This window comes from Lepidochelys kempii, chromosome 3 (assembly GCF_965140265.1).
Source record: "Lepidochelys kempii isolate rLepKem1 chromosome 3, rLepKem1.hap2, whole genome shotgun sequence".
Lineage (NCBI taxonomy): Eukaryota > Metazoa > Chordata > Testudines > Cheloniidae > Lepidochelys > Lepidochelys kempii.
The window spans coordinates 91627873-91652570 of NC_133258.1; the positions used below are offsets into that span (position 1 = coordinate 91627873).

Genomic DNA, 24698 nt, shown 5'->3' on the forward strand with positions numbered 1-24698 from the left:
TTATGATTTACTCGAATAACTTAGTTTAAATATAACGGTCACTGCGTGAAGTGAAATGTAATAGACTGATATAGAGGAGATCAGATTAGATTATCTATAGTCTCTTCTGACCTTATACTCTAAGTCTATGATCTGTTGATTTTTAAATGGTAACCAATGTACTGTATGTGACTTGCTTGGGGTGGGACAGCCTTTGCCTAGGAAATAAATAATACAAAGTGGACACTGGAGAGAATTCATGAGGTGGATAAAAAAAGGAAAGCTGGGGAAAAACAAAGTTGACGAAGAATTAAGGGATTTGGGCCTCTGTAGTCTGTAGCAGCTGCCGTCAGACTCTGTGTGAAGATTTAACTTGATCACATGTTCTTGTTGCCAACTGCTAAGTGGGTGGGTGGGGGAAATAACACCATAAATACTTTTCTATTACTACTTTTCCATTTAAAAACTGTTAGAGTTCACATTAAGAAGTTATAAAAATTGTGAATGAAAGGCCAAAATCATTAATGAACCATATGTTTTCCAATGCAATGTAGTCCACACAGTTATGAATGTAAGAAGAGGTGATTTGTGAAAAAGACACCAAAAGGTTGTCCCCACTGTAACTTTGAGGATCTCTGGACTAGAGAAGAAGAGAGTTGTTAAGCTATGTTATTGACTCAAAAATTGAAACAGAAGACAGCCATTAAGTTGCCAAAAAGAACACTAAATCCAATAACTAATAATGTCAGATAAAATTAACAAACTGAAAGAAAAAATAAGTTTACTGCTCCAAAACAACTTCCCAGATATCAAAGCTATCTAAGACAAACAGTCTAAAAAAAATGGGGAAGTAGACAGCAGTGTCTATCAGCCTGTGGTGCAAGACTCGCAGGCAGGTCACACATGTGGGTCTACTGGATCATTATCTCTCAGGCTGAAAAACAGAGTTTCAAAAAAATCCCTTAGGCACTAGAATGAAGAGGCAGTGAAGTAAAGTTCCCTTTTTCCCTTACTCTGCAGCATTTCTTCCTCCTCTACCAGTGCTGTACTCAGCTGGAATGGAAAGAAATCAGCTGCCTTGATCTCACAGCACAGTGCAAAACCAACTGGGGGAAGAACAAGGAGAGGACCATCAACACTTCCCAACACCGTATCACCCACGACGCCTTGTATCCCACCTTGAAACATCCACTATCCAATCCAGCATGCAAAACTAGGCCCCAGTCTTGTAATCCTTTGTGTCCACAAAAGAATACAGGATGAGTTACATCAAGAAATCATGACTTTTCGTGCAGGGTTTCTGAGACAAAAAGGAGAAGTTTTAAAATGTCGGAAGTTTGGCATACACCACTAACAGATGGCCTTTCTAAAAGCAGTGCCATTGTCCTCTCTTGTGCTAAGGGAAAGGTAGTTTTTATGGTTACTAGGGCTGTCGATTAATCACAATTAACTCAAAAAATTAATCACAATTAAAAAAATAAATCAATCACAGTTTTAATCACATTGTTAAACAATAGAATACCAACTGCAATTTATTAAGTATTTTGGGATTTTTTTTTTACATTTTCAAATATACGGATTTAAATTACAACTCGCAATAAAGTGTACAGTGTTCACTTTATAGTATTACAAATTTGCTCTGTAAAAATGATAAATTTTATTTTTCAATTCACCTCATACAAGTACTGTAAAGCAATCTCTATCATGAAACCAACTTACAAGGATAGATTTTTTTTGTGTTACATAAGTACTCTAAACCAAAACAATGTAAAACTTTAGAGCCTACATGTTCACTCAGTCCTACTACTTATTCAGCCAATCACTTAGATAAACAAGTTTGTTTACACTTTCAGGAGATAATGTTGCCTGCTTCTTATTCACAATGTCACCTGAAAGTGAGAACAGGCGTTTGCATGGCACTTGTGTAGCTGGTACTGCAAGATATTTACATGCCAGATATGCTAAACAATCGTATGTCCCTTCATGCTTCGGCCACCATTCCAGAGGACGTGCTTCCACGCTGATGAAGCTCATTAAAAATATAACGTGTTAATTAAATTTTGACTGAACTCCTTGGGGGAGAATAGTAGGTTTCCTGCTCTGTTTTACCCACATTCTGCCATATATTCCATATTATAGCAGTCTTGGATGATAACCCAGCACGTTTGTTTTAAGAACACAGCAGATTTGACAAAACGCAAAGAAGGTACCAATGTGAGATTTCTAAAGAGAGGTACAGCATTCGACCCAAGGTTTCAGAATCTGAAGTGCCTACCAAAATCTGAGAGGGATGGAGAATGCTTTAAGAAGTCTTAGAAGAGCAATATTCCGATGCAGAAACTACAGAACCCGAACCACCAAAAAAGAAAATCAACCTTCTGCTGGAGGCACCTGACTCAGATGATGAAAATGAACATGCGTCGGTCCGCACTGCTTTGGATTGTTATCAAGCAGAACCTGTCATCAGCATGGACGCATGTCCTCTTGACTGGTGGCAGAAGCATGAAGGGACATGTGAATCTTTAGCGCATCTGGCATGTAAATATCTTGCAATGTGAGCTAAGAAAGTGCCATGCGAACGCCTGTTCTCACTTTCAGGTGACATTGTGAATAAGAAGCAGGCAGCAATATCTCCTGAAAATGTAAACGAACTTGCTTATCTAACCGATTGGTTGAATAAGTAGTAGGACTGAGTGGATGTGCAGGCTCTAAACTTTTACACTGTTTTACTTATGAATGCTGTTATTTTTTGTACATAATTCTATATTTGTAAGTTCAACTTTCATGATAAAGAGATTGCATTACAGTACTTGTATGAGGTGAATTGAAAAATACTATTTTTTTACAGCACAAATATTTGAAATAAAAATATAAAGTGAGCACTGTACACTTTGTATTCTGTGTTGTAACTGAAGTCAATATATTTGAAAATGTAGAAAAAATATTTAAATAAATGGTATTCTATTATGCGATTAATATTTTTAATCATGCAATTAATGGGGATTAATTTTTTTAATTGCTTGACAGCCATAATGGTTACTTAATTCTTTGTATTTCTGTGATAAAGTCTTTGATAGTATTTGTTTAAGATGCACTAAGGAAATACGACTAATATTTTAGACCCTGTTTTACATTACTTCCATAACTAGAATGAAGCAACTAATGTTTTGCCATTTTCTCAGCTATCATTTCTACAGAAGTGGAAGAGGCTCAGCCAGGGCACAGAACACACTGTAGTAATTTAATAATCACAAGTGTACATTTTATGAAACACTGCGCTCAGACATGCTACTATATGTTTTCTGTATCTGTATCCTGGCCACATCAAACATGGCTGCCTCAGTTTCTCATTTCATCTAGCCATCAACAGCTGGTACAACTTTTATTCGATACAAGAAAAAAAATACAAACCTGATTATGTATAATAAGAAGTTATCCTGGGCTAACAGACAGGAAGCAACCTCGCATTGATAACATATTAAAATGTCTACTAGCAGGAATCACCTGCAAGTTTTCTAAGTATACATACAGTACTACCAAGAACACACTGAATTTGTTATCCTCACTATACGTGGAAACATAGAAATGTCGGACTCAAAGCTAACATTTCTGTACATCTACAGCTGTTGAAGTGCTGAGGTAAAAGCTGACTCAGATTTTAAGAAGCTGACTTCCTAGATTTAAAGTTCACTAAAAGGTTTTTTTTCCTAGATGGTACTCCAATATATTGTTAGAGATTAAAGTTGCCAAGGGTGATTAATTATTAAAAATGCACGAAAGCTAACTGAGACATTGCACCCCACAATGCTTTATGGGAATATGCTTATGAATGTATATATGACATAACTGGAATATGTTTTATGCTACATATGCCATGTAACATATCTCTGTAAAGGTTATGATCTACTGAATATATTCATCCTATTTGTACGCATGTCATTTTTGTACTCGAAGTTATGAATACTGGCTGTGTACTTGCTTGATTTTAAGTAGCCTTAGAAAAGCATTTGGTCAGCTTCTTGAGAAAGGAATGTGCAAATTAAGTGATCAATCAAGAAACACTTAACGAACAATGGATCTTGGAAGATTCCAATCCACATAAGAAGTCTTCCTGGAGACATTCAATATAGCATGTGGGCAATGGCTGCTGCCTGTAAAAACTGAGTCATGCATGGACATGTGACTTGCCCATGTGACTCCAAAACTCCATCTTGGAGCTGGACTTTGCTTATGGGAGAGGAGGGGTCACAAGAGAAAGTCTATTTAAGCCCCTGGGAGACCCCTCCATTTGGTCTTCAGCTGACTCAAGAGATAGCCTCTTCACCCCCAAAGCGTACCTGAAAAAAACTGCGACAAAGAACAATAACTACAGGGGGTGGAACTGATTGCTGGACCAAGACTAGAAGGAGGCTAGTCTGTAAAAGAGGCTTTTTGGAACATCTCTGACCATGAGATTTTATCTGTCTTCATCTTAATGTATTAGGCATAGGCTTGCGTGTTTTATTTTATTTTGCGTAGTAATTCACTTTGTTCTGTCTGTTATCACTTGGAACCACTTAAATCCTACTTTTTGGATTTAATAAAATCATTTTTTACTTATTAATTAACCCAGAGTATGTATTAATACCTGGGGGAGTGGGGGGTAAACAGCTGTGCATCTCTATCAGTGTTATAGAGGGCGAACAATTTATGAGTTTACCCTGTATAAGCTTTATACAAGGTAAAACGGACTTATTTGGGGTTTGGACCCCATTGGGCGTTGGGTATCTGAGTGTTAGAAACAGGAACACTTCTTAAGCTGCTTTCAGTTAAGCCTGCAGATTGTGGGATGTGGTTCAGATCTGGGTCTGTGTTTGTACGTAGCAAGCGTATCTGGCACAAGCAGGCAGGGTTTTGGAGTCCCAAGCTGGCAGGGAAGGCAGGGGCAGAAGTAGTCTTGGTACATCAGTTGGCAGCCCCAAGGGGGTTTCTGTGATCCAACCCGTCACACCAACGTTTGCAAAACCCTAGTTAAAAAAATGGCTAATCCCCTGCAGATTTCAACACTTCAGATTAGTTTTTAATCCAGTCATTTGGTAATAGTGAAAAATGAACCGAACACTTTCAATCCAGTGAGTCTTCTTAACTGACTCTTCAGTTGACTGTTGTGTATAGGAATTGGGCAGTATACCTCTAGTTTGGGGTTCCTCTTCTCTTGAAGAAGGCATCTAAATCTAACATAGCAGCAGTGTATTTATTTATTTAGGCCTCCTAGATAAATGTTTGTATATAGTTGTTTTATATGGCTAAGGGGAACTCAGCTATGCCTATGCAGGTTTCCTCATATTCTTAATGTTGCATAAAGAGCAGACAAGGACTTTGGTGACTAGGCAGACTTCTGAAAATGTTACCCATGGCATTTAAGAGCATAAGATTTAGAGACCACTTAACAGACCAACAAAAATCCAGTAGTTTAACAAAGGTGACCATATAACGAAGCGGAGCAGAATTCTACTTAATATCTTTGCGGATGTGTCCTAAGATGGCGGTTATTTAATACAGCAATGTAAGCAAACGGATAACCCACCCCAATATAAATACAGTACACATACTGAATGCAGTCCAACAAAGAAACCAAAATCAAACAAAAAACTTACACCTTCCAGGGTTTTTACTTCATTGTTAACTTAAATAAACCTTAGGCTAAAGCGCTCTCCTTCGACTGGCTGTGCCTATGATTTTTTTCCTTGCATGTCTAGCTCCCTCTGCCTTGGGAAGGTTAGGGGTGGGGTGGGCAGACACTAACTTTTCTTCTTGAATTACAATTAATAGGATTCCTGTGGTTAGTCCACAGAGATAGTACAGAACTCTAGCATTTTCACAGTGGGCTCCCAGATCAAATCTGCTTAATTTACTAATAACTTGAGTTTTCTCCCCCATCAAGCTGCCTTTTCTGTACACCCCAAACGTGAAAGTCAAAGAAAGGATTCTTTCTGGCTTATAAATCAGCATTAACATTTTACAATTTGAACTTAATTTTTAGGTTCTCCCATAGATGAATTGGCTCTGTAGTGCTAAGAAAAATAAACTTTTAGCCAGTAAATTTACCAGTGAGAGTGAATACAAAGATGAAAATCAATAAAGTGCAGCTGCATTTGAGTGTCCAACACTGTAGGAGTTAAGTCTAGTCCAGAGGTGGGTAAACTCCGGCCCGGGGGACTGTCCTGCCTGGCCCCTGAGCTTCTGGCCCACAAGGCTAGCCCCTGGCCCCTCCCCTGCTGTTCCCCCTCTCACTGCAGTCTCCACTCACTGCTCTGCCGGGCAATGCTCTGGGCAGCGAAGCAGCGAGCTCTTGAGGCAGCGCAGCTGCAGAGCCCAGCCTGACCCGGTGCTCTGTGCTGCACGGCTGCCTGTCCTGGTGCAGCCATGCTGCCAGCCACCGGTGCTCCAAACAGCACGGTAAGGAGGCATGGAGCGGGGGGGGGTTGGATAGAGGGCAGGGGAGTTCAGGGGTGGTGGTCAGGGGGCAGGGGTGTTGACAGGGGTTGGGGAAGTCAGAGGGAAGGGAACAGGGTGGTTGAATGGGGGCAGGGGTTCTGGGGACGGGGGGCAGTCAGGGGCAGGGGGTCTGGGGCAGTCAAGGAGACGGGGTGGTTGGATGGGGCAAGGGGGGGGAAGTCAGCAAGGTGAGGGGAGAGTTGGATGGGGCAGCGGGGGGTAGTTAGGGGCGGTGGGTTCAAGGGCCGTCAGGGAACGGGGGTTGGATGGGGCAGAGGTCGGGGGGGGAGGGCTGTCAAGGAGCGAGAAGCAGGGGGGGGGTCCGATAGGGGGCGGGGGCCAGGCCATGCCTGGCTGTTTGGGGAGGCACAGCCTCCCCTAACCAGCCCTCCATACAATTTCAGAAACCTGATGCGGCCCTCAGGCCAAAAAGTTTGCCTGCCCCTGGTCTAGTCCCTGCTCTCCTCCTTCCAAAATCAGTTACCTTAAAAGTGCACACATTTACCACCACTATGATTTTATCACATCCTTTCCTTCCCCCTCCCACTCTCACTAATACTCCCGCCTCTGAAATTACGTTTCATTAAATTTACTTGAAAACTGTGGCTGTGGCTTTCATTTTTGTATGAAAGATGGGGGCAAAAAATAATGAGTCTTCTTCATCTTCCCTCCCAACACTCCCACCCCTCAAATCTAGTATTCAATTGGTTTTGGAAACTCACCAAAATATCTCAGAAGGGTTTTTCAAGACTTACTGTCAGCTATAGAACTATTGTATTTGCACATTAATAGTATTAAACATACTGCAGAAGCAGCAAAGGCACAATCCTCTTGCGGAGCAAGGTGAGAAGGGACAAAAGGAAGACTAAAGGAGTTATACCAACGCCTCTAGCAGTAAATTCTCCTACTTAGACAAGCCCTAAAAGTTCTAACTTTTGTCTCTCCAACACCCAGAAGCAGAAAACTGTAGTGTTACACTGTCCCTATTTGGAGTCGGTGCCTTCCTCATGGCCAAGCAGTAGCCATGGAATGAACTTGCATGTTGCCATGGACAAGCATTGTTAATTATATGTACTACCGTAGCGTCTAGAGGCCCCAGTCCAGATTAGGGCTCCACTATGCTTTACCCTGGACAAACACGTACTGAGCAAGCCCCCTGTGCCAGGGAACCTATAGTCCATACAAGACAGAGTGGAAAGGGAAACAAAGGCAGAGAGGAGTAAAGTGACTTTCAAAAGTCACACTGAGAGAAGGTCAGTGACGGCCAGGAATAGAACCCAGGTCTGATTCCCAGGCCAATGCCAAATTCACTAGATCATACTGCCTTCCATATGCAAAAGCTGCAACAAAGATATAATTCTTTCTTGCAGTAAAACCCCATAGGAAAATGTTCTGAAATGATGATCCCTACAAACTTAAAACCAGACTGCATGGCTAACACAGATCACCTAGAGCTAGGGTTGCAGATTTTGGTTGGATGTATTCCTGAAAGGTTCATCACATGACAATTTTTAATTAAAAACTAATCTAATACCTGGAGGGCTGGCAACCCTAAGAAGTCTGAAAACAGTGTTAATTTTAAAAGAAGTTTCCCAGTAATGGCAGGTTAAAGATTACTGAGATACCAGGATGTTACATGCATATTGGTTATTTACCGACATATCAGTACTCCTTTTACTACACATATACATGCTAATAAGCAGATTCAGTATAGTTTCAGGGAAAGCGGTTGAGGGGAAGGGAAATTGTCTGGAGGAGAAAGAACAGCAGAACTTACAGAGCTCTTTCTACAATGCCAAAGACCATTTAATTTCTCCCTACTATTCATAAAGCAGCTAGGATTTTCAGTTCTGACTTTCACCTCATATTTGACATTCTCTACATAATGTCAGTTAATCCCCATTTCAAATGGGTCAAACTAATGCACTTTGAGGAAGACGCATACTGTAGCATAGTGCTTTAATTAGTGAAGAACTGGTTTCCAACATGACTAGTTCATTTCCTGCAATAACTCTGACTGCTACAGGAGATAAGAAGTTTATTAGGTCAAGGAGGGAATTAAGACAGAAATGGAAAGATGTGTATGTTTGAAATCATACTAAATAGAAGTCCTACGCTACAAGGTGACAGTGTCACTACTCCATACCAAAACTAAGTATTGAAGACTTTAAATAATTTTCTTTCTAAAACCAAAACGTACGTTTCTGTTTTTTTTTTAAAAACCCAGATTTCAAAATTGTTTTTGTTTTGCTCTGTTACCATTTTTGCCACTGAATGCAATAAAATAAGTGATATTCACAATTCCTCTCTCCCACTTTCAATTCTTTTTTAAACTACTAATTTCTCAAAAGCTGGAGATTTTGAGAAGTCAGAATAGCAAGAAAAAAAGCCAGTCTCAAAAATGAAACAAAAATGCCCTGCATGTAAGTCATGCTAGTGCATTTAGTGGCAAAAGTGGGGGAAACCCTGACATTTCTGTTTTTGCTGAAATATTAGAAGCTTTCAGAATCCTAAAGCTTTGCAAGAAAGTTTCCAGTTTGAAAGAAAAGAATTTTTTGATAAAACAACAGCCTCACAAAACTTATGGCTAGCTTTACCCCCACACTCTCTTACTACACCACAGCACTCCCAGACTTAGAACTGAGTTGCAGCATCAAGTCAGCACTGGAGGAATGGGATGTCCACATCAAACAAATATACTTGACTGTGGAAAGCTTTGGGGGGGATGTTAAGAACCCCCAAAGAACAAGCAAGAGACAGTTTACTAATCCCAAACTAATTTTCACCAAAACCCAGAAATCAGTATCGGAAATCCATTAGAAGATTTTTAACAATCCTCCCCCGCTCACAGTTTTGCCACCCTTACTTCTGCACTGCTGCTGACAGAGGTGCTGCCTTCACAGCGGGGCAGCCAAAGAGCAGCAGACAGCACAGAGATGTGGGTCGCATGTTATGGGAGGGGTCATCCCTTTTTTAGTGAGTGGGGCTGGGATGACCTTTGGGTTGGGTGCCTGCCCAGAGCCCCATAGTCAGGTAGGTGCTGTGATACCCCCCCGCACACACACTGTGAGCCCAAAGGCCCCGTTAGCCCTACCCCCACTTCCAAGTGCTGGGCCTGGAGCTGGGGAGAGGCAGGGCCGGGAGCAAAAGCACCGGAAACTGTAAAAATGGAGGGGCTACTGGTGCTGGGAGGCTATGCTCCCCCCTTTTTAACATGGCATAGTTTGGGAGGGCAGGAGGCAGCATTGCCCGTCCCCCACAAACAGCAAACCTCAGGAAGGTGTAGAGCAAAGCCAGCAGGGGCTGCGCTTTGCTGCAGGGGAGCTGTGATCAGCTCCCCTCTGCAATGCACAGCCCCTGACTATGCCACTCTGCGCCCACCCACCTATGCCATGTTAAGGGGGGGGGGAAGAATGGCCCTCTGGTGTCCCCAGTTCCAGCACCGGTGGCTGGGGGAGCACAAGCCAGTGGCTCCTACTGTGCACCCAGCTCCCGCTGCTAGTGTCAGCTGGGCTGGGGAGGGAGGGGACTTCCTCTTCTGCAAGGTAAACATCATAAGTGGCAAAATTAATAAAATCACAAAATTCCCCATTTTCTGAATGTCTAAATTTCAGATGGTAATGACCTAATAAATCAATAGGTTAAGATTTAAAAAATTAAGTCTTAAAACCTTGTTGTGGTAGTCCTAAGTCTTCCTTCTTATACCAATTTTGTCAACTTCTTTTCTCTGTGTGTGTGTGTGTATATATATGATAAAACTACCTAACGCACCTAATCTGGTTAAAGTCATAAGTGATTGTACCCTACTATCCTATGAGCATGGTTATGATTTTGTCAAAGAAATCACAGAAATCTTGAATTTGAATGAAGTCTGAAATCTTGGAAATGGCTGTTAAAATTTTTTTTAAAAAAACTACATTTCATTAGGTCCCCCCAAACCAAATTGCATTGGGACTTGGATCGCAGCAGCACTCAGGTTGGGCCCGTCCTCCGTTCCACAAATGGAGGCAGGGGCAGATGGGCCCAACCCGAGTGCTGCTACAACCCCGTGTGCTAGGTTGCAATACCTGGATAGGGAAGACTGGCACAGCCCTGAGGGACAGGAACTGCCACCCCAGGTTGAACTTGCACTCCAAACCATGCTACTCCCAGGCTTCATCCTTCAGCACCTGGGTATGTTGATGTAGCAAAAGCTACATTTCTCTCTCTCCCTCACACACACACACCCGCCGTCTGCCATGAAACTTACCAAAAATTTGTGGGCCAAAAATCGTAGCCTTACCGCTGAGAAATATGGTTTATATAATCATTCTGGTCCCAGGTACACTTACTCTGGTCATCCTATCCCATCATCCTGCTTGCCATAACTGCCATCTTACTTTATATTTTGGTGGAGAAAAGCTTAACCTGGAACGGTGGTGTGAAGTACAGAGGAGAGTATGCACATGTCACTTGACAGAGCCTCACTAACATCCACATTCAACTTCACTTGTTAAAAGCATCTTTTATTTTCCCTCTCAAAAGACTCCAGGATATGAACAAATGGTGATTTGCAGGTGGCTTGACATTCCAAACGAGGACTGCCATACTCCCAAGTCCAGTTTTATACATCCAAAATTAAGTTTTGAAGGTGGAATGTCACTTGCATAAGTCTTTTCTGTGTCCTCTCTGTTAATCTGGATGGATTGGTATATTGTCTGTTTGACATTAGCACCACTGAATTATAGCTCTGGAAGTTGGCATTCTACAATAAGGGCCTGAAGTCCAATCTGTTCCACAGCAGACACTCACTTTTCATGTTAAATACAATAGAACTTAATTGAACCAATTAACTTGGAGAGGAGTAAGGTTCAAAATTAACCAGCTGGTTAATAAGTTATACTTAGGCTTTAACTTATCACCACGAATGCAATTGTAGTTTAGAAATCTTGTGACACAAGATACCAAAAGCCAGAAAGAATAAGGTTTAGTACTCAAAGTAAAGACTCCTTACTGCAAACTGAGGGTACTAATGACGACAGTCTGAATTTAAGATGGACTTGCTTGGTTGTTGAAGAATGGCTGGAAGATCCTTGGGTTCACTAGCGGAGATCCATTCTTAAAAAACAACCCTCCCAGGGTTACATTCCTGACCAATTCCATTTCGAATTTCTTTGCAGCAATCAACTGGTTGAAACAGTTGAAGTCTAACTCTTTGATCTTTTTTTCCCCCCTCAGAACAACAAGTGGATAAGCACAGATGTTTTTTATGACTACAATTATATATAGTATGTGAGTAAAAGGAGGAGAAAAAGCTTGTATGCGTCTGAAGACAATAAATGCAAAATAATCTATAAAGCTTTTTACTGTTTTATGGTCCAAAATATTGTCAGGGAGGGAAAGAGCTGGGGGTGGGGGGAGGGCATTTATTGAAGTCTAATCTGAAGTTATATATACTCCTACCTGCCTGAGGCCACTGTTAGAAACAGTTCTATGATTTCCCCCTACTAGAGACCCCGAAGATTTCAGGAGAAACAGATGAAGATTCTAGTAGATTTGGTGCTTTCTGGTATTATAAGGAGCAATTAGACCAAATGAGAGCCAGTGTTTTACTCTACTTCCCTTGATTCTGGGCAATGGTGGATGTAGTTGAGGTATCTAGAGGAATGACTTTCTTCACAAGTAGTGCAAAGATATACTTGGGTAAGAAATTTAGCACTGCAATGAGACAGGAAGCTTTGGTGCGCCAAAGCATCTTCTGGGCCTGATTTAGGACACTTTCAAGCAACAGAATCAAAGACTTGTGCCTGATTTCAGTTAGAGGCCATACCTTTCTATAATATTATAGTCTTTAGTTATGCATGATATAGTATATGAAATTAGCAGCCAGTTTACAATACATAAGGCCCAAATCCTACACACAGCTTTAAAAGGGGCACCATTTGGTAATTTTTTTTTCCTTCTCTTCCCCATCCATACCTGAAGGATTTTAAAAACAAAGTAGATAGCTACTATTGAAATGAGCGGTGGATATTTTCAGAGGACCTTCTAATGCTTCCTTCTACCAAGTAACTTCATAGGCTCATGTTGGTTTATTTTCTTGATGGACAAGACCAATACCAAATAGATGGCCTCCAGAAGGAACTGTTGGATCATATTAAAGAAGTTCTGTATTAAAATCACAAATGAGTTTGATTCCCCAGAGTTTAAATTCCAGGGTATTACTAATTAAGAGGTCTCTTGGTTTTTGGTACTGTTTCTCTCCCTCTATGTGTGAAACTTGCAAGCTGCTAACTGTGTTAGTACATTCTAAGACAGAGTCTGTTCTCAAAGCAATTCACAAGAGAGAGAGACTCAAAGCAATACTCTAACAACAGAAACAGCACCCAGAGACTCCCCACCCTTTTGTTGTATTAACCATTGTGATTAAAATAGAGACAGAGGATGTATGTGGATGGATGCTTGGTGTGGATAATAACTGAATGATCAGGGAGGTGCCAGCCTAAGAATCCAGTGTCCATCGGCTGAAGAAGGTGTCAAGTGGAAATAACCAGAGGACCCCACCCGGAGGGCAGACTGGAATCCACCCAACAGCCTCAAGAATGGGAGAACCAAAGAACAAGATAACATCTTGGAGCCGTCAGGAATGTGCTATCTGCTGATTGAGTCAGCAACAGCATGATGAAGCAATTCCCATAGACTGGCATAGGAAGAAATTCCTATAAAAATAGACTCTAAAAAGTGAGAATTTTGGGGTCTGATTCTGCAAACCAACTTCCAGGAGCATCAGATGAGCATCTGACAAGGCCCTGCTCCCTCCTCATGTCCAGGCCACCTGGCCAGTGACTTGGCATGAGCAACTCTAAGGCTGGTAACTATGATAACAACCTTGCAGAACCTGTGTGTGTGTGTGTGTGTGTGTGTATGTTTGTATGAATGAATGAATGTGAGAATAAATTTGAGATTGAATGGAATGTTATAACTATAACTAACTGCTTACTATGATCCTTTCTGTATTCACAATAAATGTGGTATTTTGCCTTTTTCCCTTTAATAAGATCCTGCTGGTTTTTATTTTATTGGTACAACATTTTGGTGGAGAATTGCGAAAGGGGGAATATTGGTAAAAAACCTCAGTTATTGTAAATATTGGTGTGCACACCGCCAGCTCTAGTGAGCTAGGCATTTCTATTAGGTTAAACCAGACCTGCTGGCCTCCGAGAAGGTAGCAGGGGACCTGCTGGCCTCCGAGAAGGTAGCCGGAAAAACAGATTAAACCAGACCTGCTGGCCTCTGAGAAGGTAGCAGGGGACCTGCTGGCCTCCGAGAAGGTAGTAGGGAAAACAGATTAAACCAGACCTGCTGGCCTCCGAGAAGGTAGCAGGGGACCTGCTGGCCTCCGAGAGGGTAGCAGGGAAGAACAGGCTAACCGGACCTGCTGGCCTCCGAGAAGGTAGCAGGGAAGAACAGGTTAACCGGACCTGCTGGCCTCCGAGAAGGTAGCAGGGAAGAACAGGTTAACCGGACCTGCTGGCCTCCGAGAAGGTAGCAGGGAGAAACAGGTTAACCAGACCTGCTGGCCTCCGAGAAGGTAGCAGGGAGAAATAGGTTAACTGGACCTGCTGGCCTCTGGGAGGGTAGCAGGGGACCTGCTGGCCTCCGGGAAGGTAGCAGGGGAAAAACGCATAGATTAAGCTATGATTTCAGAATCTAGGCTGTGTCACTTGCTAAGTAATACCAGCAGTGACAAAGAGATTGAAATATCCATGTTAAGATGTTTAAAAGAAAACAGGGTAAGCCAGTACTAGAGGGAGGAATGGAGTCAGAAGGAACTCCAACCTCACCTTTTGTTAAAGAAATTACACCTTTTAAACAAATCCTTCAAAAATTTGGGCACAGTCCTTGGACTAAACAAGCCCTAGCTGATGTCTGCACTATTTCGGACCTAGAGGATAGATTGGCTCAGTATATCCTCATATACAAACCTTCTAGTGCTGCCAAAAGAGATGCAGCAGCAATTTGGTTGTTGTGGGAGGCATGTAAGGATTCTTCTCTCCGCTTGTTTTCATGTAAAGAGGAAAAGGCACAAATGGAAAAGGGAGCAGACAATAGGAAGGTGCTGGCTACAAATATCCAAAGCCAGCTGAAAATAGTGAAAGAGGCACTCCAGGAATACAAAAAGAGTGAAAAAGTTAACTCTGCAGAGGCTGGAGGGAGGCAGGTAAAGGGGGAGAAGGTCCTATGTAGGGCACCCCCAGGCATAATTACAAAGAGAAAAGAGAGTAAAAAAAAAAAAAAAAGTTAACTCTGCAGAGGCTGGAGGGAATTAAGCAGTTAAACTTTGTATTTCACCCAAACAGCTTTTAACCGAAAATGTTAAAAAGGAAAAGTGTTAGAGCATTCTTGGTTTCTTTGCAGCCATTCTGAAAGAAAAATTGGCCCTTTTCCAAAGGAATGTCTGTAAATTAGCCAGGCAAAAATAAACTGATTAAAATCATTTGACTGGACAATTTAGTCAAATTTGCTAAAAGAACATAAGAGGGTTCTATTGGAACTTAACTGCCTCAAATGTATAAAGGGAATGTAAGATGTAAAAAACAGAGCAGTGTGGAAGGGATGTTAAGGAAAAGAAAATGTGTATGTATCTGTCTGTGTGTGTGTAAATATGTAAAGTTCTAAGGACCAGTTAGTTTTGTTTTTGTTTTAAATAATGCCACTAAAAATCCATTTGACTCTTTAATTCAAAGTTGCAAAACTGACAGACCTTTTTGCTAGACACAGGTAATTAGTGTTGTTTGGCTTTGGGATTTGGCATTTAACCCTTAAAAGGTAACTCAATGCTTTACAAAATTTAAAATGTTTTTAAGTTGTGGCTGCAGCAGGGCAGTCAAAATCAGGAGAATATATAAAAAAAAAATTTTGGATTCTTTTTGTTTGTTTGTTTTTGTAACAAAATAGCAGATGAGAGTTGTAGTAAAAAAAAAAAATTAAAAAAGACAGTGCCTCTCTGAAGCAACAGCAGGGGTGAGGTGCACAAAACAAAAAGGAGCAATGTTAGAAACACTGAGTCTTAAAATGGCTCTGAGTAATCAGACTGTCACTTTGATAAAGGTACATGAAAACTCTGTAAGCAAAAAAAAGAAATAGTGACACCTTATGTAAAAATGGATCTGGATAATGTTATAGAAGTTAAACTATGGAAGGAATGTGCATTTGCCCCAGAACATGTGCAGGGTATATTGTAGAAGGGGCAAAAGAAATGCAAACATACCATGCTACTTAATTAAAATGCTATTAGGGCTCCAAAGGGAGCCACAATAGGTTGGGTTTTCTTTTTCAGATTGCTGTGTGTTTTGGAAGCAGAAGTTAAAAGTAATCAAAACTCTGGTGAAAGTTGATTGTGTCCCTTTTAAGATAGAGTCTCTGAGCTGCTGATGGCTTTAAATCCAAAAGCAGGAAGTTTCTGTGAAAATGCAAATTACCTAAATGATAAAGGAAGGAAAGAACTAGCAGCACAAAGGAGCTGCAGATAAAGGACATACCTGGTCAGCAAACAAATTGTCTAAATAAAAGGCATGGGATAACAAGATAATTTTAATAAATTTAATGATAATAAGTATCCCTGTAACAACGTATAGTGTGTATGATTTTTGGAAAAATCCTTTAAGGTCGTATGGTAATGATGCTTCTCAGTTATTACCTGTAAATAAAACTTAAAGCTTAACACAGCAGAAAAAACATTATAAACTTGGTCTGCTGTATAAGAAGGAAAACTCAGGGATTTAATGACTAAACAGTGGGATAATTTCCCCATAACCCTTAAAAGATAAAAGCCTTTGAAACCTGGCCTGCCTATAGAACAAAAACAGGAAAATATGGGGGCAATTTCTCTGTTTTGCCTGCAATCAGCAAGGGTATTTGTAAAAGAAATATTTTAAGCAATAATCTGCCACCCCAAAAGGGGTAGAAACATGTTCTTTTTGTCTTTCAGAAAATCAGGAAAAGCTGATGCCAGCTGAAAAGCAACCCAATACCATGAATCTACTGTCACAATAGAAATTGTGTTCTGTGTTCTGTGTTCTATGTTTTGTCTTGTGTTTTGTGTTGTTGCTAGCACTGTTGTGTGTTTAAAAAAAAAAAATACTGAAGACCTGCAGGAACTTAAAAATAAATTAAGCTTTCTGTCCCAGCTACAGGACAGCCTGATACAAAAACAAGTACATGCCAATGTAGACTTGGTCCAAATTGGTCTGGGTAACCTAAACGGCCAATGGAATCTTTAGTAATGGCTTAATACTACCACATGGCTTATCCATAAGAAAAAAAAAAATATTAGAAATAGGAAACTACACAGCCATAGCTATGGGATGCACTGAAATGCAGATACTTGCACTAGCTACTTTGGAACACAAAATGTTCTGGGTCATATTGGGAAATATTAAGGGTTTGATGCATTTGTTAAAAAAGAAAGAGATCATTGTTTGACACTTATCAATATGAATGGATGCAATATGTTTCCACTATTGTAAACCAGACTTGTTAATGGGAGAAATTGTTGTCAAAATTGCACACCAACAGTCCCTGGAAGCAAAGGTATTGAAGGTTAACCCACTCCCCATATTACACATGGGATCCTTTTGGCTACCCTGGACCTTGAGCCAGTGGGCTGGGGAGGGAGGGAAGCTATTGGACACTAGAGGTTGTACCGAATGGACTCCTCAAAAGTGGGTGTGCCTCACCTTGCCTGTTGCCCCAGAACCTTGTAGTAAAGATACATCACCAGGATCATGTATGTGGCATGAATTGGAATCACAAACTCAAATTGCCTCACAGTACTTTCTCTTGAATAGGCTACATAGAAAGTGACACTGACTATTATAAATCTTAGTGTCAAAAGGGGGATTATGTTGGATCATATTAAAGAAGTTCTGTATTAAAATCACAAATGAGTTTGATTCCCCAGAGTTTAAATTCCAGGGTATTACTAATTAAGAGGTCTCTTGGTTTTTGGTACTGTTTCTCTCCCTCTATGTGTGAAACTTGCAAGCTGCTAACTGTGTTAGTACATTCTAAGACAGAGTCTGTTCTCAAAGCAATTCACAAGAGAGAGAGACTCAAAGCAATACTCTAACAACAGAAACAGCACCCAGAGACTCCCCACCCTTTTGTTGTATTAACCATTGTGATTAAAATAGAGATAGAGGATGTATGTGGATGGATGCTTGGTGTGGATAATAACTGAATGATCAGGGAGGTGCCAGCCTAAGAATCCAGTGTCCATCGGCTGAAGAAGGTGTCAAGTGGAAATAACCAGAGGACCCCACCCGGAGGAATCCACCCAACAGCCTCAAGAATGGGAGAACCAAAGAACAAGATAACATCTTGGAGCCGTCAGGAATGTGCTATCTGCTGATTGAGTCAGCAACAGCATGATGAAGCAATTCCCATAGACTGGCATAGGAAGAAATTCCTATAAAAAGAGACTCTAAAAAGTGAGAACTTTGGGGTCTGATTCTGCAAACCAACTTCCAGGAGCATCAGATGAGCATCTGACAAGGCCCTGCTCCCTCCTCATGTCCAGGCCACCTGGCCAGTGACTTGGCATGAGCAACTCTAAGGCTGGTAACTATGATAACAACCTTGCAGAACCTGTGTGTGTGTGTGTGTGTATGTTTGTATGAATGAATGAATGTGAGAATAAATTTGAGATTGAATGGAATGTTATAACTATAACTAACTGCTTACTATGATCCTTTCTGTATTCACAATAAATGTGGTATTTTGCCTTTTTCCCTTTAATAAGATCCTGCTGGTTTTTATTTTATTGGTACAACAGAACCACATGACAATGTGGTAACGCATTATCTGCTCCATGATTTCTTCAGTGCTTTCATAGGTCTCTGAAATTTTTCCCAGTATTAGAGACCCACGCACTATTTTTGGTACCAGGTTCATTTTCTCATCCTGTTTATCACAGGCTACATTGACTAAAACGGCTACATTTCACACAGATTCATTGGTCTCCAGAGCTTTAATTTTTATGGTGGCCATTTTAAGTGGGATATGTTCAATTTTTTTTCTTGTTTATTAGTCTCACGAGTAGTTTGCACCAGCCACTCAGATCTAAATCTTGCACTATTATATCCACAAGCATAATTAGCAAAGTGATCTGTCCATCATTGTCAAACTTCAAGCAACAATATAGCTGTTATTCTTCCTTGACACATAAAAGTAAAGGTTAAGTATAACACCTCACTTGTTCCACAGTGAAGAATGTCTAGCATGACCTTTGCTAATGCTATAACCACAGATAAGAAAAATTTCAAAGTACAGTACATCTTTAATAATTTTTCTGCATGTCTGTCTGATGTTATGAAGGATTACAACCCCTACTTAGACATCTTGTTCTTATGATTTTATGGCTATTTCTTATTAAACTACTGGTCTCCGGTTTTCAGATGACAGATTATACTATCTGAGTACTGGAACAACTTATACTGGATGCAAAATGACAACAGTGGATAAATTGCATTATAGCCCCTTATCAGAATTTACTGAAAAGGGATCCATCCTGAATCAATTAGTAAAGGTGAAATTTCACTTCTGTTTTATGTACATCAGAAAAACAGGGATTTAAAATTAGACCCAGGTAACATTTTAAACTATTTCATTTAACTATTTTAGTCAAATCAAATATTAAACTTTTCAAACAGCAATTAACTGAAACGGAAAAAAAAACAGTGTTCTCATAAATTTATCAGAAGGGTAGCCATGTTAGTCTGTGTCCACAAAAACAATGAGGAGTCTGGTGGCACCTTAAAGACTAACAGATTTATTTGGGCATAAGCTTTTGTGGGTAGAACACCCACTTCTTCAGATCTGAAGGTTTCTTACCCACAAGGTTTACGCCCAAATAAATCTGTTAGTCTTTAAGGTGCCACTGTTCTCATAAATTTAGAGACTACAATAACGTTTCCCACACTTTCGAAAGCAGCAGACCTCCCTTCAGGAAAAGGGAACAAATCATGCCCCTCTGGAAACCTTGTGCATTTCTAGGCCTATCCAAAAAATAATCGTCTTCATAATGACACATCCTCTTTTCTTACATGCTTTGATAAGCAGTGAAATAGTTAACTGTTGACATTTAAATTATTATTTGACATCTGAATTAGCACCCACTGAAATGAATAAGTTCATACTTCAGCTACTGTTCCTGGCTCCTTGCAAACTCAGTATATGCCTTCACAGCAGAGTTAACCTACGTGATCAGTACCCAGCTGTGAGCACCCTGGTTAGTCTAGACTGGACATGAGCAACCCTACATCTAAGTCATATCTGTGTTACTGTGTCCTCACTGGTTCTTCATTCACCTACATGTGTCTCTGGGGGCATATTCCATCCTTCTTTGTGCTGAGAAACTAGGATTCTTTCACAGTTAGTATTGTCAATTGCAGAAGAATTTGTCTGTTCTTCAGGAATAGCAATGGAAGACTATCAGCATTTGAGTGATTTTTGTCTGTGTCCTCACTGGAAAGTGGGTGGATTCCAGTTTAGGCTTAAATGCACCTCCAAACCCAGATAGAGGTTTTTGTATGTGGATGCGGTTGAGCTAAAAACCTAAGAGTCTGGGCTGACTCTGCAATGAAGACATACCCTCAGATACTGTTGCACTGCTGACACTTGGATAGCTTCCAATTTCTCTTTTCACTCACATATGTTGGCAAGTGGCATGTGTGTGCATTTGGTGCAAGCAGTCATGGCCCTCAAAGACCACGCAGGAGCTCTTGAGGCCAGAGTGGCTGAACTGGAGGAGCTAAGGAAGAAAGACTTTCTGGGACAAAGTGGAGAAGTCCGACCCCTACTCTGACAGCCTCTGTGCTGTTGAGGAGGAAAAAATTCTAATTGGAGAACATCAAAGTGGAGTGGAAGGAAATGATCCCATAGTTGAGACTCTCCTTCCAGATGATGTCATAGTACCCTCTCACACTGAGGACACCCCTCTGGATGAGGGGACCCCAGTTATTAGGAAGATTGGTAATAGTAATGGGAGATCATAGGAAATATAAATAACTGTTTGTAATCACCTGGAGACCCTCATGGAGGTAAACTGCCTGCTAGGTGCAAAGGTTGCTGATCTCTTGAGACATGGAGTCCAAATTTAGGTTGCTAGATATGAGATTAAAGCCTAGGACCTCCATGGTAGCATTCTCCAAAATGCTTCCAGTTCCATGCATGTGTCCAATTAGACAGACAGAACTGCAGGATCTCAACATGCAGATGAAACTATGACATAGTGAGGAAGTTTTTAGGATTATTAGGAATTGAGGAATATTTTTGGGAAAGGAGGAGCCTATATAGGAAGGATGGGCTCCACCTAAACCAAAACAGAACCAGATAGCTGACATGTAAAATTAAGAAGGTTACAGAGGAGTTTTTTTAAACTAAGGGGGGTCGGGGAAGCTGACAAGTGCAGAGGAGCACACTTTTTGGGACAGAGACATCCCTTAGGGGAGGATCTTTTAATGGGGATTCTCTATATCCTATTAAAAAGGATAGGATAGAAACTGATAAAATACAGGTAGTAGCTGAAGAGAAACAGAAAGATCACATCACATGAAGGCAGACCACTATATATTGATACATTTTATAACTGCTTATATACAAATGCTAGAAATCTAAATACTAAGATGGGTGAACTTGCGTGCCTGGTATTAAACGAGGATATTGATATAGTAGGCATCACAGAAACCTGATGGTATGATGATATTGGGACAAAATATATGTGAATGACAGAGTAGGTTGTTCTGGTGGGGGAGTGGCACTATAAATGAAAGCATGCATATAGAGTCAAATTCAGTAAAAATCTTAAATGAATCAAACTGTACCATGGAATTTCTATGGATAGAAATTCCATGCTTGAGTATAATAGGAATATACTACCAACCACCTGACTAGGTGGATGAAAGTTATTACGAAATGCTCAGGGAGATGAGAAGCTATAAAAATAGAAAACTCAGTAATAGTGAGGGATTTCAACTGTCCCCGTATTGACTAGGTACATGTCAGCCCAGGATGGGATGCACAAATAAAATTGCTAGACACTATTAATAACTGCTTCTGGAGCAGCTAGTTCTGGAACTCACAAGGAGAGAGGCATTTTTTGATTTAGTCTTAAGTGGCACACAAGAGGTGAATATAGCTGAACCACTCAGTAATAACAATAGCGTAACTAAATTTAACATTTAAAATATACCAAAGCAGCTCCCACAGTAGCATTTAACTTCAAAAAGGGTAACGACACAAATATGAGGACACTAGTTAAAAACAGAAATTAAAAGGAACAGTGACAAGAGTGAAATGCCACCCAACTGCATGGAAACTATTACAAAACACCATAATTGAGGCTCAAATTACATGTATACCCAAAATTAAACAACACAGTAAGAGGATCAAAAAAATGCAATGGCTAAACAAAGTAAAAAGAGGAAGTTAGAGACAAAAGAAAATTTAAATATTGGAAGTCAAATCCTACTGAAGAAAATAGAAAGCAGCATAAACTCTGGCAAGTCAAGTATAATTATAAAGGCCAATAAAGAATTTGAAGAGCAACTAGCGAAAGACAAAAACTAAACAGCAAAAAATACTTGAAGTATATGAGAAGCAGGAAGCCTGTCAAACACTCAGTGAGGCCACTGGATGATGGAGGTGCCAAAGGAGCAGTCTAGAAAGACAAAGCTGTTGCAGAGAAGCTAAACGAAGCCTTTGATCAATCTTCACTACAGGAGGATGGGAGGGAGATTCCCACACCTGAGCCATTTTTAGGTGACAAATCTGAGTAACTGTCCCAGATTAAGGCATCAATAGACGAAGTTTTGGAACAAACTGATAACCTGAAAAGTACTAACTCACCACGACCAGATGGTATTCATGCAAAAGTCCTGATGGAACCGAAGTATGCAATTGTAGAACTACTAGCTGTGGTATATCACCGATCACTTAAGTCAGCCTCTGTACCAGGTAACAGGAAGATACATAATGTAACACCAATTTTTTTAAAAGGCTCCAGATGCCATCTGGCAATTACAGGCCGGTAAGCTTAACTTTCAGGCAAATTGGTTAAAGCTATAGTAAAGAAGAAAATCATCACACAAACAGATTAACATTATTTATTGGCGAAGAGTCAACATGACTTTTGTGAAGGGAAATCATGCCTCACCAAATCTATTAGAATTCTTTGAGAGGGTCAAACAAACGTGGACAAAGGTGATCCAGTGCAGATAGTGTCAAAGGTTTTCTGAAAGTCCGAGTATAAGGTCCTTCACCAAAGGCTCTTAAGCAAAATAAGCAGTCATGGAATAAGAGGGAAGGTCCTCGCGTGGATTGGTAATTGGTTAAAAGACAGGAAAAAGGGTAGGAATAAATGGTCAGTTTTCAGAAGGGAGAGAAGTAAATAGTGGTGTCCCCCAGGGGTCTCTACTGGGACCTGTGCTATTAGACATATTCATAAATGATCTGGAAAAAGGGATAAACAGTGAGATGGCAAAATTTGCAGACACAAAATTACTCAAGATAGTGAAGTCCAAAGCAGGCTATGAACAGCTGCAAAGAGTTTTCACAGTAGTGGGTGACTGGACGACACCAAAATAGCAGATGAAATTCAATGTTGATAAATGCAAAGTAATGCACATTGGAAAACAATCTCAGCTATACCCACAAAATGATGGGGTCTAAATTAGCTGTTACCACTCAAGAAAGATCTTGGAGTCATTGTAGACAGTTCTCTGAAAAAATCTCCTCAAAATGTGCAGTGGCAGCCAAAAAAGCTAACAGAATGTTAGGAACCATTAAGAAAGGGATTGAGAAGACAGAATATATAATGCCACTATATAAATCCATGGTACGCCCACACCTTGAATACCACATACAGTTCTGGTTTCCCCATTTCAAAAAACAGATATTAGAAATGGAAAAGGTACAGAGCAGGGCAACAAAAATTATTAGGGGTATGGAACAGCTTCCAGATGAGGAGAGATACAAAAACTGGGACAGTGGTCTCTTTTCCAAGGTGAACAAAGGGAAGATATGATAGGTGTCTATAAAACCATAAATGGGGTGTAGAAAGTGAATAGGGAAGTGTTATTTTTTACCTCTTCACATAACAGAAGGAAATACATCTTCACACAACGCGCAGTCAACCTGTGGAACTCGTTGCCATGGGGTGTTGTGAAGGCCAGAAGTATAACAGAGTTCAAAGAAGAATTAGATAAGTTCACGGAGGAGAAGTTTATCAATGGCAATTTACCAAGATCATCAGAGATGCAACCCCATGCTCTGGGTGTCCCTAAGTTTCTTACTCCCAGATGCTGGGACTGGACACCAGAAGATGGATCACTCAATTGCCCTGGCCACTGTCAGAAAAAAGGGTACTGGGCTAGCCGGACCACTGGTCTGACCCGTTATGGACATTCTTATGTTCTCACCCCCTTCCCACCACCCCATTCCTCCCCTCTCACACACACACACACACTCATGATCTTTGAATCCTGAGGGGAGTAAAACCTGAACTTCTGGAAATGTTGCACTAGAATACTTAATTCTTGAGGATTTGCTAAATGCTGCACTTAGGCTGTTTTAGGAGGGTCATCCAAAGATAATACAATTTTTCATCTCTTCTCCCATTTCAAGCAAAATATAAATGTCCTATTTTTACATACCATACACATGCACATAGCTTCACATATTTTTGTATCTTTCTAATAAATCAAAGCTATGCATCATCTTGCGGGCATCAGGAAATTAGTTCACTTTTACTATTTCTAGAATAATGAAGGCTAACAATAGTTTCTATATTCTAATGAGCAATTTTCAGGTTTTTTCCTGTTGTACAAGGTTTAAGCCAACATTAATCTGTGCATAAGGAAGCAGTGTTCTCCACTCAACCTCCCCTTTAGCTGCTGCTCTTCTTTTCAGTTCTGCACCATTTCTAAATTTAAAAGATATTTCTAAAATGCATTACGTTAGTCTTCTGTCCACATTCTTCTTCCAATACAGCTGTAACTTTTTCAAGCTAATTTCAGGCTGAAGAAATGTTTAACACTAATTTATAGCTATATCTCTTGCAACATTTATGGGTACAACTATAGGCCATCTCACAGAAGAGAAAACCAGTTAAAGATTTTCTCCATTTCAAGTCAATTAACAGGTCACTCACTCCTCGCCAGAAGATACTTGTGAAAGTTCCACTTTTGCACTTCCATGGAAGT

At 40.5% G+C, this 24698-nt stretch overlaps 1 protein-coding gene across 1 annotated transcript in view; it reads right to left on the reverse strand.

Moving 5' to 3' along the window:
* Positions 1-24698, reverse strand: part of MAN1A1 (mannosidase alpha class 1A member 1) — a 215514-nt gene that overhangs the window by 139689 nt on the left and 51127 nt on the right. The window lies entirely within an intron of this gene.